This window comes from Ambystoma mexicanum, chromosome 5p (genome assembly GCF_040938575.1).
Source record: "Ambystoma mexicanum isolate Mex_15411 chromosome 5p, UKY_AmexF1_1, whole genome shotgun sequence".
NCBI classification, from domain to species: Eukaryota; Metazoa; Chordata; class Amphibia; order Caudata; family Ambystomatidae; genus Ambystoma; species Ambystoma mexicanum.
In genome coordinates, this window is record NC_090930.1 from 841700312 (window position 1) to 841713664 (window position 13353).

Sequence of the window (13353 nt, forward strand, 5' to 3'; positions counted from 1 at the left end):
TACTTTAATTAGTATCTAATACACCTATCACCATTCTTTTCTCTGTGCGTGGTCCACTAATTCAAGATGGCCGATCTCCCATCCTACTACTACCATTGAGTTGAGAGATGGTAGACTGTCCCAAAGCCATAGAGTACTTTTACATGCACAATACTCTTAGATTGAGTAAACACAGTCACGGGAGACACACAGAACACCCGACTAAAGTTATTATATAACAGTAAGCCATTGCCCCATTATATTACATAAACGGTGCAATTAAGGTTAATGACAAACCATGTGTTGCGACAACAGAGTTCATGGACTGATTGTAGATTAACCAGCCATTGAGCCATATATTATATATACTGCTCGATTCACGTTAGTGCCAAACCGTGTGTCGATATAACATAGTTCATTTTGTTTGAAGACTAACCGGTGATATCAACATCTAGATGAACTTCAACTAATTTGATCTGAGGTATTACAGATCCTTAGTGGTTAGCAATGTATAATACATGTTGGATCACATTTTGTTCCAATGATATATACTGAATGATACAGCCCCTATCATGCGACTCAAGCTACTACTATCACAGAATCATCAGAGAGAATTTGTAGCGCATTACATAGTCTATGCTGTTCCTACCTCTTCAACAGAGCGTCTTTGATGGCTACAAAAACATTTTACTTGTACCGGTTTTCCTTCACTGAAAACATGACCTAATGTATGGAGTGTGGACAGAAGAGTTTATGGCCTTCTTGTACCTTTACAGAAGGCTTTTTGAAGAAGGTTCCCCTTCTATGCTGCCACCAAACTTTCAATTAACATGGTCTGAGGTAAAATGTATATGGCAGTTAGACCAATATGGTCACATATACTTGATATTGCTTAATCAATATGTTTGACTATTACCATCATTAATAAGAGCTGTGTTATGTCATTTTGTGTCTTATGATGCAGAGCACTACCTTTAACAAAAGTGTATTTAGAATAATGGAGTAACTCAAATTCTTCTAAACGAGTCACTGACCAAGTCCTACTCAGGAGGTGGACCTTGATGAAACATCATTTGTCCATCCACAAGATAATCAGTATATCCCTGACGAATTTCCTCTGAATTCATTAAATAATCTATTAGAAAGGAACATGTTGGGTTTTGTGTGAGTGAATGGTGAATGAGTTGTAATGAGGTATTGTAAGTATTGTATTTAACTAGGTTTTATGAATAATTTGTGAAGTAAAAACACAACTTAGGTTTTATGCACTGTATTATATTTCTGTATATGTGTTGTCCTTTAGGTGATGTGATGTATATAACTTGGTATATATAATTATGTAAAATAAATGTTTGTCTGCAGCACGTATACACTTTAAAAAGACTGAATTAGCTTGTCCAAGTTTCAGTATTGCATGATATATTCAAGTTTATTTGTATTAGTATGTGTGTGTGTTTTTTTCTGAATTTATAACAAATTAGTACTTTTTACCATTTTGTATGACTAAAAATAAAATAATTTTTATTGAAATTTCTAATGACTGGTGCAATTGTATTCCTTACCCTTCTATTTGATATAAGTGACCTGCATCAATAAGTAATTGACACTAGCCCTCAATCTCTTTTGTTTAAGGTTTGTCTTTCCCGTACCAGGAATGACTGTCTATTTTTCCTGAAATCCTCTGCAAATGTTATTATAGGTGCTCATTCCAGCACATGCCTTTTCTTCAAACCAGATGCCAGAGAAGCAATAGGTTTAACTTTTTCCAATTTGTATCTGTCCATGTCAGTTATGGTGAAAATACAGACATCGTCCTATCAGGTTTACTTTGGTCTTGCTTTTGTTTGCTGCAAGTTCATTTGTGATGGAATAAGCATGGAGGTACTTAACTTAGCATTGCAATCCGACACTGGTCCGATCCATCAGAACCATATCATTGTAGTGGGTAAGAGGTTTGAGCTGCCAAAGGAAAAATATTAGTTCAGCTGCCAGATGAAAACAGAGATCTCACAAATACAAAATGAGAAAGAGGGAAAAGCACAGAACCCTTTCTGTGCCACCACTTCCTGTTAAACCCTATTCTGATGACCATAACAACAAGCATCTGTATTTAGGGCTACTACAAAATTGAATTAGGCACCATCAGTCCCTCGTGAGGAGGCTAGAGGAGTGGTTTCCCTGGGTAAATGTAAGCTTATCTTTAAACATGATAGCAACATCACTGCCCACAGAGGGAGCGAGCAAAGGTGATATCAGGCGACTGCAGTCGTTAAGATAGACTACCACCCATATCCCAAGTATGGTCATGGATCTCAGTGTTATGTTTCACCACACACTAGAGTGTTAATCATAACACAGTTGGGATGCATAGGCGAAGCAGCAAGGGAGTTCAGGGGGGACCGGGGCCGAGGGGAAGGAAAGCTTAGGAAGGAAGGAAGGCTGGCTAGAGTTAGCAGACCTCAAAATAAAAAGGAAAAGCATTGCAACATTCACTATGGAAAAATGAGCTTGTGAAAGACAAGCATGACTGAAAAACGTGCGACAGTGGCTACTCTAGGGAGTCTATGCAAAATAATGAAATATATTATAGTACTGAAATTACAGCTGCTTCAAAAAGCAAGTATTAAATATTTAATGAAATGAACGAACGAACGAACGAACGAACGAACGAACGAACGTGGTCTAGCTGAAGAATACGATAGTTCCATCTAAAAAAAAAAAGGTCTGGAGGTTTTTGAGTCATAACACTGAAATTATCAAAGAGAAAAAATCACTGTCCAAACCCAGGTGACCCCCACAAACGTCTGATCAACACAACCAACCAACAAAACTTCACAACTTTCACTCCAATCGCAGCTGATTTTTGATCAAGTTAGCAATGCACATGGACGCTTCATCCATCCTCACGCTGTCTTGCCCAGGTAGCCGTATCAAGCAACACATCAACACACTCACTCCTTATCTGGCTGTCACTAACAACTTGTTAAACTACCATCCTATTTTGAAGTTCAAAATCTAGGCACGTTTTAAGATGGAAGACCTGCCGAATGAACCTCGGACAGGAAATGTTGTGATATTTGATATTGATCTAGATGTACAACCCCTAAGGCAGTAGACTCCACTGATAGACATTACAGAGGAACTTACCAATCTTGTTTCATTAAACACTAGAAGTGCACTGCCTACTAACCATGTTTTTCTCTTGTAAACCTTCTCCTTTTCTGTCCCTAATGCTTCACTCTTCTACAGGTTGCCATCACAATACTCACCATCTTTTTGCATATTTTTTGCCTAATTCGATCTGTGGTTCTCGTCTTCTTTTAAGGGCTTTCTCAATTCTTAACATAGATTGACTTGCACAAACTATTCCTTTTACCATTCTTAATACATCATTATGTCTCCTGAATCTGACTACCCATCCTCTGCTAATATCACAGCTAACTGCCTTGCTTCATATTGTGTTACTTATTAAGCCGCCTTTCTCTAGATCAGATTCTCTGTCAGATGTAAATACTTCCACTCATTCTTCAACTTCCTTTTCTTTCTTTGTTGTGGTCTCTGAACAAGACGTTGCTCCAATTATTTCTCATGCTCACCCTACTGCTGCTACTCCTGATGCTATGCCCATTTCTTTTACTTAATGTACTGCTCCACTACTTTTTGCCCTACCTGACATTACTCTTCAGTTCTTACCTTTAATCTGGTTGCTTACCTGATAACTATAAACATGATAGTATTATTCCACTCAAAGTCAAATGTTGACCGTTCTGTACTATCCAACTTTCCTCCTATGTTGCTTCTTCCTTACCTATCTAAAGTCTTGGAAGCATGTGTTCTCTCCCAGCATTCCACCCATCTATCGCGTTACAATCTTTGGTGTTCTGTACAATATGGGTTTGCACAGGTCATTTTACTGAAGCTGCTCTTCCTTCTGCATCTTATTTAATCTTTGTTCTTCATCATAAATTCTTCTATCTTGGTTATTCTCAATCTTTCGGCTGCATTTGACCCTGTGGCTCACTCTATTCTACATTTCTCTCTGTCTTGCTTTTTTTTATTTCTGGCTCTGTATCATGGAAGGGCTCCTCTTCCTCATCCCTTTCACTTGCTTAAGGTGTTCCTCAAAGTTCTTCCCTTGGACTTCTTGTTCACCCCTGTGGAGTCCAATCTCTTCTTTGGGTTTTTAATCACAATTTAAGCTGAGGATGCTCATTTATTTTTCTTCCCTTTAATTTACTAATGACCTACATTTAATTCCCCCCACCCCATTTGAGCCTTGGATGACTTCCCACTATCTTTGTTCTTAACTGTAATTAAATCAAAAATCATATTGCCTCGATTGTTCGCGAATGATATACCCTTCACTCCATCCCTTTTCCTCCTCTTGGAGTATGACCAGGATCTATGCAAGCAATCTAGTGTTTATCTTTGACTATGTTTTTGCATGCAAGAAACACATTCTTTTAGTTATTCACACTTGTTGCTTTAACATCAGATGCATTCATCCTCGGATTGGCTTTCCAGCCACGAAAATTCTTCTCCAATCCTTATCTTGTCTCATTTAAATTACTGTTGTTCTCTCTATGTTGGTCACCCCAATGTTTCACTTTAAACTTTTCATTCTATTCTTCATTCTGCGATTTACTTCTGTACAATCTTAACTATCTGTGTGTTTCTCCCTATCTTGGTTGCCTAAATTGACTTTCTGTTCCTGTTTTTTATTATCTGTACAAGTACTCATGTGTTGACTGCACACGGTCTATCTGGTCTGGTTATTCGGTAGGTACCTTTGTATTCTCTTCGGTCCTCCTCTCAAATCAATCTATTCCTTGCCTTCTGCGTGCGCCATCCCGAGTTTTATCTCTTCAGTTATTTGCACCTAAACTTTACCTGCTGATCTGCAGTTTCCTCCTAGTTCGCTGTACAGTTTGACTAACGTAATATGTGCTTTGAGTTAGCTTTCCATCTAGCTGCTAATTGCACCATACGTGTACTATGGTTGTTTGGCATCTTCATCTTCCCTTGCTTTGTTGTGGTGTTCCTTTATTGTTAAGCGCATTTGATAAAACAAATATGACCACCAACAAATAAACAGAGTCCTAGACTAAGATCAAATGGGGCAACTTTAATTACTATGAAACCAGTCTGCTACTTAGGACACTATTTGCCACACCACCAGACACCACTGCCTACAAAGACACATAGGTATCCTGGATTCAGCTTCGTCACAATACCATAATTTCTCTTAACCGCACCAAACAAATATTTTATCCTTATCGTAATCACCAAACTACAGAGTCCTGCAAGGCTCCACATTCTCCCCGTTACTATATTCTAAGGCACGCATGCACCCACTGGCTAATATAAACCCGGCCTGCCTTTCCAAATGTATGCAGTAGATATAAAATAATTCCTGTGTGAATAAAACAAAATAAAAAGCCTGAAATATTTAACCTTACTCCAGGCCCTAAAAAATATGCTGCAGTGCAGCTTTTGCCTTGATACTCTGGCAAATCCAACCAATCACAGTGGTCCAATGTATATTGCAGATTTCTATATGGAACTGTACTTAGAGGGGGAAAATGAACATTAGTATTTTCCAGGACAAATAGGGTGACCATCTTGCAGTGGGGGAAATATAAACAGTAAATACATGTTTAGATGATTTTCTTTTCAATAGGTCCAAGTTAGCACTCAAAGCATGTGGCAGATTCAACATACTATATTGTGCCGTAGTCTTAGTGCACTTTCTAACCATTTTCAGATGCAAGTTGGCATTTAACATCTGAAATGACTACTCTTTGCCCTCACTAGCCTAATTTTGGAACCTCCATTGGTCAATGTTTCACCATGTTAATATAAATCGTGTATGAGTAAAGCTCTGAGAAAAATGAAAATGCAATAGTTCTGTAGCCTGCCAACAAGAAAAAGGATTTCCACGGCTTTATCCATGCATAAATAGCGTTCTTTCATATGAACAAAACATAGTGTCAAAGCGAAGTAAGCCAGCAAACAGAGACAAACCAAAGTTTGAAAAATGCACTTACAGAGTACTTAAACTAGTGAAAAGTTCATATTCATTATGATTTTAAATGAGTGCTGATGCAGGTAAGCATAAACTGTACTACTGGTCCAATATGTAAAGCAAACGATTTGATGATCAGGTGATGCGGATGCCACCCAACGAGAATGTTAAAATGATCCCACAATCGACACTTGGTACAAAAGAACATCAAAAACTCACTTACTGCATCAATGAAGCTCCCAAAAGGTCAGCCTCTCCCGATGTGCTTTCTAATAGCGCTCCTGGACAACCAAGGCAGAAATCCTGCAATCAACCAAAGAAAGAAGAATAAGCATTTAGCAAAAGCCATAGGGCGTATCAGAATACAAAAACAAGCTAACCTCTGCTAGCTGCGCTCTCCCAATGAGTGATATTGTTTAGGAAGAGAGGAAAGGCAACGCTGGTTGCATGTTTTTGTCCCTGTGTGGCTTAAATTTATTAGAAGAATAATATGAAATGAAACAAAGGATAGCACAAAGAACACACTGGATCAAAAGGCAACACAAGGATTACACTCTAATATGAGGCATATAATGAGAAGACCATTGCTCTAACACAAGTTGTTAGTCAAACAAGGATTTCACCAGGTTAGGTAGGAACCAAAAATAAGAACACTGTTGGTAAAACACAAGCTGTTAACCCAACATTAAACTCAATATAGCAGCTTGTTGGTTGAAAATATTGGCATTTATCTGCCCAGTTATATGAACAATAGATGATTAAATGTGTACCTGCCGACATGTGTTTCGACCTTCTGAGGTCGTCTTCAGGGCTGCACTTAATTAACCATTTTAGATTACATGTATCAATACATTTTGATCACATATAGAATCGTCAGTAATTAATGATATATTTCAATACATTGATGTCACATGTGATGTGATCTGCGGTGAGTTGTGACAAAGTCAGAGACTCAGACTCTTTATTTAGCATAAGTGGCGTTGCTTTTGCTAAATGAAGCTGCTCTGAGGAGTGCCCGTGGCGGTCCCAAAGCAGGATGGGTCAAAGATGCGAGTAAGAAAGTATTCCGCCAGTCAATGGACACTCAGAGAGGTAACCAAGTCATTTCAAGTACAAAGTCTCATTATATTAATGAAAAGCAGTGAAGGCTGCTTGCAATGCAGATGGCGTTCCACATGGCACAACTCACAGTATAAGCGCACTCTTGTCCAGGTTCCCTATTGCGCTCAGGTTTTCGTACCGGAATACTGTTGAATTTTATCCAATCAAATGAGGATATGCAACCAAAACTGAACTAGCAGAGGTATCATAGCCCTTTAAGGGAAAGACCATCGCAAATTAGGCCAATTCGATTTTGCCGTCAACTTTCTGTAGGACAGGAAACTCATAATGTATCTAATATGACATTTTTGTGACATCACCTGATAGACAGCAAAATCATGGCAAATTGTTGCCTATGGTTTAAACTGAAGATGTGTAGATCACCAGAAACATAAATAGTAGGAAACTGTGGTCTGGTCCTTATTCCAGCTTTAGTGGCCTGCCATGCATGTATATTATAGCTTTCATTACGCAGATTGGTTTTCAAATATTGCAGAAAAGGAGCTCCCTTAGTCTAAAGTATCCTTGTTTTGGTTTTCATCATTTCTTTTTTTATATTTTTTTTATTAAACTGCTTTGTTTAAAAACAACAAACCTTTTAAAACTAAGAGCCATTGATCTCTTTAAAAGAAAAACATTTCATACAGCATCAATTAATATCTTACTCACGCAGTTATCAAAATAATCTAAACAGTAAAAGGTTATATCTGCCTTTCTTGAAAACATCCTTCATCTAGAGACTTTGTCATCGGCCACTGAATATTGTCGGTATAGAAAAGCTTGTAAATCTATTCCGAAATACTTCCTTGCATACCCAAACCCAAACATATACAGGGTATACCTCCATCTAAAATTTAACGTATCAGTTGCACTATCACCAACAAGTTGGATGAACAAGCTGGTTTACAATCATAAATTTTGCAGACTTTGTGGAAATCTCTTAGAAGAAACATTGGTCCACCTAATTATTGAATGTGAAAGTCTGCATTATCTTCATATGAAATACCTTAAGTCTTACAATAATACTACAACGGAAATAGATATTCCTTGTTTATGGTTGAAATTTTTACAGGGTGATGATACTAATCTTATTTACTTCATTGTCAGATTTTATATGCATTTCGTTGAGATTTTTAAATGTTTAACATAACTGCACTAGTGTAAAATGATTTAAATGTTGTTAATGAGATGAAATCGAGACATTTTTATCTATGTAGTTTTATCATTTATGTATTAAATATGTGTTCAAATGGTATACAAAGCTTTTGCTAAATGTATATTCAATAAACTTACTTACTTAAAAGTTGTATTTCTATATAATATAAAAACCCTTAAACATTTTCCTATTTTATCTTTCTTTACAAATAGTTCTGTTATTTAATTTTCTTAATAATCCCCATCCAAATATAATACATAGTTCCATTCAAAACAATGCTGTCGCCAGACAATAGTAGTCCCCACATCTGGTCCGGTTTCCAATATTTAAAAGCTTATTTTAGTGTGTCGTAGCCTTTTATATATGTGTTTTCTAGTTTCTGGCAGCTAGTCATTAAATGTCTTGTTTTTTTTCATCATTTTGTTGCATACTATGCACTCTCTCTTTTCGTAGGGTATCTTATTCTAAGCCCCTGTTGTTCACAAAGTTTGGAGCAAACCCAAACGGCGCTTCATAACAAATCATCCAAACGGCGCTTCATAACAAATCATCTAACCTTCCAATTCTACATTTTCATTAGGTATCTGATCGGGGCATTTATAGGAAAGCCCTGGTGCGTATATAAAGTGACAGTCTCCATTCTTTCCTTTGGATCCCATATATAAGTTTTAATTTTAATTTCTCTATATGCCAGTGCCACATTAAGAGGATGTCTTACATCAAGTCCAATATCCATAAAGAATCTTAGACTCTCAGTTGTCCATTCTTTCTGGGCCCTTGGTATCATCTCTGGATCTAGTAGACTGACGTAATTTGACAGCATCATCTCAGGGTTTTTCTCTTCACCACCCAATTTTTAGATAAAAGTTCCCACTCCTGGTCTTTTTAATGTTCCCACTGATGTGAATCCCAGTTCCGAGGTGATAATCGGTTTGGTTTTCTTAATGCAATGATTCCATAACTTTTTCCATGTCACAATAATTCCAGCCTCCATCTTGCCCTTCAAAATGATAGCGTAATAATCCTACATGGATGAATGAGTCTTTGGAATGTACTTGGTAATGGCACTTGCACCACAGCAAATATGCTTAAAATGTTATATGGGCACTAACTGAACCACGTCACACAGGGTACTGTGTAGTGACATCATCACACAACATTGTGATGCATCGCGGTTCCACCAAGGATCCTTGTGTTCCAGCATCACATCCCAATCCCATGGCAGAAACATCCTGTGCCAAACACCCCGTCCTTAACTCATATGTTGCCCTCAGTGATATGTACAGTACTCCATTACTTCTGAGCTAGTCTCACTCTATATAAAACCCAAAACCAAAATAAAAAAAACCTACTCCTCTGTCTCTGCAATTATTTTAGAAGCAGTGTAGGCAAAAAGGACTTTAAAACTACCTGCTTTGGGAACTAGGTGCTGTTAGGAAAGATTTCCATATCATGTGTAATTTTCCCTCCAGTTGTGTACCCCCCACCCCCAACTTTTTGCTGATGTTAAACACCATAGTCTGACTTTGCCAGAGGAGCCTAGCCTTCTGCTGCACTCCTCTGGGCTTTTTGCTCACATTTTATGGGGAAACTGACATGCCCTTAAGACAGTCAGTACTGGGAGACTGTGTTTCCCTTAGTCCTTTCCAATGTTGCAACTTTTCTGCAACATGTAACAAGTGTACGTAGTACCTTACAGTACAGTGCACTTGGGTCTAGTCATTTCCAAAGGCCCTAGATACTCTCAAAGGATTTTTTGGGAGAATTGCAGATAAGCCTTGGACAGGGCTGGTGGCAGCTTATCATTTAGTGTATTTTTAACCCTTTCCTGCCAGGTAAACCATGATTACCGTGTTTGGCACGAATAGATGTCCTGGCTCCAAAATGGCCATGCCAAAAGGTTCTTTGTCCTGTCCTTTGGCCATCTTGCCCCTTCACCTTCCGAGCCGACCCGGGTCAGTCCTTAATTGGGCATGCATTCTCCCGCGAAACGCCAAGCTTTTGCGGGCTTCTGCATGCCTTGTGTGTGTGTGCCTCCAGGATGTGGGCTGGGGTGTCTGTCCCAAATACACATCCTGGGTGCCAGAGTGTCTGGAGTGCTGTTAATGCCTGGGACCACTGTGGTCCATGATTGGTCCACGTATGGTATGCCTTTATGTGAGCAGACCTCCCATTCGGTCCTCTTCATTTTGGCGTGAAGGAGATTCTGGATAAGAGAAGGCCCAAACACCTATACCATGTCGATGTGTGGAGTTCTCACTGAACAAAGGATAGGGTCCAAGTATCCTGAAACTAAGAAGCTCAGTCGAGGAACCGCTGGTGACCCGCTGGAAGGTTTGGCACCCTGAGCCCGCTGTCGTCCTGTGGGACCCCTCTGCATCTGGTCGTCTAGAAGGTCTGCGAAGATGCTTCGACCCATTGGAATAGTGGGACCAACTATTCTCGGCAGCTTCATCAAACCCTGCAAGTAAGCCTTATCGGAAGTGTCCCTGGGCCAACCAGTGGGCTGACCAACTTACACAGACTCTTTTGCCCTGATACCGCTGCTGTTTCGAGGCCCTCGAAACTTAGTACGTCGTTAGCTCTGTGTTCACGCCACTCTCACACCGAATTTCGTACACTTGTCGTTCCCAGGTCTGTAGTAAAGTGAGTGTGCCCGAACCAGAGTATATGCGGTTACCATGTCACTCAGCCGTGGTGACGAACTTTGCAAGAGCACTGCATTTGTGCCCCTCTTGCTCTGAAGCCTGCTGCAGTGAAACTGGCCTGATCCATCCACCAAGAGCGGAGAAATCACCAGTGTCACATTTGGGAATCGCTGTATCTTTGTGGCTGAAAGCCGCAGAACCGCCAAATTGCTGCACTTGAACCTGCAACCGAAGTGGACTCGACTGCCGAAGTTTGGTCCGGAGTGCGCCGGGGGGTCAGTGAGTAATCGTAACCCTAACCGGTGGCCGCTAGCGCCTCCATCCATTTTGTACGCACGAGTGGCCCCCCTGAGGGCCCTTCACCTTTCCACTGCTAGTGCAAACTATTCCCAACTCTTGGAATCGACTCTGCCGTCAAGTGGAGACCCTCCTAGAATAGTGGGAACCTATTCTTCATCGCCTCATCCACCTTCCTGAGCTGCTACAGCCCCTTGAAGAGACCCCGTTTTGCGCATCTGCATTACCGCATGCGCAAGCCTTTCAAGTACATTTGAGCATTAGGCTCCACTTTTCTTAGGTATTGACTGCCTCTTAGGAGTGTGTTTGATGCAGAAGGGACTAAAGACTTTTTGCACTGCCTGTTTCCTTCCTCTTTTAGGTTGTGGACCCATTTCGTGCATTAACCCTTTAGACCCCGTTGGTCTTGTATAGATGTATTTATATATGATTGTGTTGGCTTAAAAGTATTACTGTGATTTGATTTGTGTGTTGAAACTCAAAGGCCTTGAAATAAATGTTTTCTTTTAATTTCTAATGTATATACACCTGACTGGGAGTGATTTGTAAGTGTCCTTTGCTCTCTGTACTCATTGAGGTCTTTCAGTCACCCTCACCCCTCCTGATACCTGCCCGCCACCAATGCTACCTTGATTGGTCTGGCTTGTCCAGAAGGTTTCCCTGTTCCAAGAAACTAGGCTGGCCTTCTGAACCTCTGGCCACCAGGTCAAAGTTCAGAAATCCATCTTAATAGGTGCTAAAGAGATTAATGAAATATTTTTTACAACATATAAGGATGTGTTTTAAAATGTACATACAAGTAGAATCAAATGTATGGAAGCAATGCAATCTCACCATGTTGCGTAATACCAGCACGCCATACTCATGGACGCCATCGTTCATACGTATCTATAAGCAGCTTTGAAATAATGCCCACGACAGTGTCCCCGCACAGACACTCCTGCCTCGAGCATCTTGATCCTTTCCTGCATTTATCTTTAATCTGAGGTAGGTGCCCAGCATATATCCATGCAGCCTCTTCTGCGAAGCTTGTTACTCAGCACCCAACTTCTTCATTCCTACATGGTGACTATTTTTCTAATGAACGTTTACATGGCAACCTGGCGGGGAACCTTTCGCTTTGTTTGGGGTATCAGCTATGCCACTTGATTAGGACTATAATGTTGATGGCCCTGAACAACTCTTCCAACAGAGTTATGTGTAATATGGGCAATTTCTTGTCCCTATTTATCCAAGGAGAACCTCTACAAAGTAGTCATATAGGGTTAATTTGACATTGTGTGACTGCTTAAAAACTGCAGGCTTATTTATAGATGCTAGTTGTACTATGCCCATTCATTGAATACCCAGAACCAAAAAGCATTGGTTACTGACCAATCAGTATGACCGTTTTTTTCATTTTAGGACATCAAGCAGCCTATTTGAATAAGGACATCTCCTAGGGAGACCATCCTTGATCTCATTTCTACCTCTTGGTCTTCCCCTTAAAACTGAGTTTTAAAGATTTTTATCTAACCATGATAATAGTTCCCACTTAGCGCATCCGATCTGTTCTGGGAATCGTCTGTGAGAAACATGTCCTAATTCCGGCGTAATAAAGGAGAGGATCTCCATCTGCCCTGTTGCTGACGGAGGCTCAGGAACCCTCGTAAGCCCTTTTGTAAGTTATCCATTTCATTTGCAGGGAATATAATTATTTAATTTGCTGCCTCCTTTTTTGGCATTTTAGATACACATATTAATTAGTTTTTATTATGAGCTTTCTTTCTTTTATCCGGCATAGGACTTACATGCATAGGTTGCTTAAACAGAACCCTAGGTTCGATATAATTGGTTTCTTTTTAAAACGCATGTCTCTTTTTACTACCACAAACTAAAACGGTGTGATGTGAGTTTTCAATGCAGCATACATGTCTTTACATACATTAAAAGATGTTTCTATTCATCTGTTGTTGATATCATTGACTGTTGATGATTTTGATTATCTGTATTTATTGCTGGATGATAATTGTGGAATGTCTTGGGAAAATTAGAAAGCAGGTTTATCACTCGTGCAATGCACATTTTGTGGATTTGATCTTTAGTATATTTCAGACCCTCCAGCTTATAGCGATTTTCCGATCCTGCAAAATGCAGCGAAAAACTGC

At 39.7% G+C, this 13353-nt stretch overlaps 1 protein-coding gene across 4 annotated transcripts in view; it reads right to left on the bottom strand.

The window, feature by feature from the left end:
* Positions 1–13353, bottom strand: part of ELMO1 (engulfment and cell motility 1) — a 2216232-nt gene that overhangs the window by 1978666 nt on the left and 224213 nt on the right. For all 4 annotated transcript variants that reach the window (XM_069613266.1, XM_069613267.1, XM_069613265.1 and 1 more), the window contains exon 2: positions 6228–6307. The gene's annotated coding sequence lies outside the window, so the exon portion shown is untranslated. The remainder of the gene's footprint in view (positions 1–6227; positions 6308–13353) is intronic.